A 1,538-nucleotide genomic window follows, 5' to 3' on the forward strand; every position below is an offset into this window, starting at 1 on the left:
TACACCACACTAAGCAGAGGCTGCTTTAAAGGATGCCTAAGCACCTGAGCCAACACCTTCTAAGGAAAGGACATCCTCCTCCAGGGTGCAATGTTCCTAGGAAGAATTCATGAGACTGAGAACCAGAAGATCCAAGCAGGAATGATCCTGCTTTCATTGCTCCCAATAGTCTACTTAGAGGATTCTGCTGCCTATCCCCATTTACAACAGCTGATGCATTAAACTAGGTAAGGTTAGGGGTGGGATCTCCCCCAAGGAACACAATAAGAGCCCCACTGAATCTAGAGCAGGTGCCCCTGAGCACTTCAGGCTCCTTGTGTTAAGGAACATGCAGGCAAAAAGGTAAGTCAAATCAAGACAGGATGATCAACTCTGTTCACCACGGGGAGGCAGGGCTACTAGGATACATCCGGGACATGGGGAATCTTCTTGGAACTCAGATGACCTACTTGATATGTTCAACATGGGGAGGAGCGGCCCAGGTTCCTTTAGGAGGGAGGATCTGTTCTCCTGGCTCCCGAGAGTGAAATCTCTGGTCCCTATGGCAATTACCTCAGCTATGGAGAGTCACCTTCCCTAAGTCCCTTTTTGGGAGGTAGCCCGTAACACACCCGCTGATGCAGAATACAAAATGTCTGGCTACTTCGCCTCAGTGAAACACTGTGAGGGATGTGATGGCTCCAGAGCTCCCCAAGAGACTGATGAAAGCTGCCAGACCTGCATCACAGCTTGACTTCACCCACTACTTGAGTCTTCCTTCTCTGGGTCCCTGATAAGCAACCGGAACACTATTGCTTGACTCAAAGTCTGCTTCCCAAGGAATCCAGCTGTGGATGTTGCTTACAAAGAACCCCACTTTTGTGAGTTCTCTTCAGGCTGAAAATGTGCTGATGACATCCATGTGGGGTCTACAGATTGCCTGTGTAGAGTTGGCTCACCACCTGTCTGTGCCAGCAGAGTCTGGAGTTTTTTCAATAGAGCACTCGCCACGTTGATTTGAATTGTCATTTGTGTAAATCTGTTGGTCCTTTTCTCTGAACTGTTAGTGTTTTTCTCCCACCTGTGGGTCTTTTCCTTCCTACCCTTGGTGTAGTGTGTAATAGTGTGCAGTGTGTTCACACTATGCTGCTGAGTAGTGATCCATGGTGAGAGAAATCTTACCTTTAAAACAAGCTTCTTCAACCCACTCTTGAAATTCCAAACCCTTCATGAAAAAAATTTTTTTAAAGATTTCTTTTTAGTCATTTGCTATATGTAGCTCTATGTCAAAGTCACACTGATCACATTAGAATTTATCTTCCCTGTACATTTAGGCATGAATTCAATGTTAAGTGATATCAAAAGCAGACCAGCAACACATTTTTCCAAACAGGGGCTCAAAGTAAAAGAATGTCATCAATTCCTCCATTCAATATCCTGGAAGGCAGTACCATCCTACTGACACAGTGGTTGTCATTTATTAAAAAGCTGCCCTGTACCAGGAACAATGCTAGACCTAGCTGTCAGTGGACCTACTCTAAGGCAGGCTGATGTAAGAG

Source organism: Octodon degus, unplaced genomic scaffold (genome assembly GCF_000260255.1).
Source record: "Octodon degus isolate 3935 unplaced genomic scaffold, OctDeg1.0 scaffold00001, whole genome shotgun sequence".
NCBI lineage: Eukaryota > Metazoa > Chordata > Mammalia > Rodentia > Octodontidae > Octodon > Octodon degus.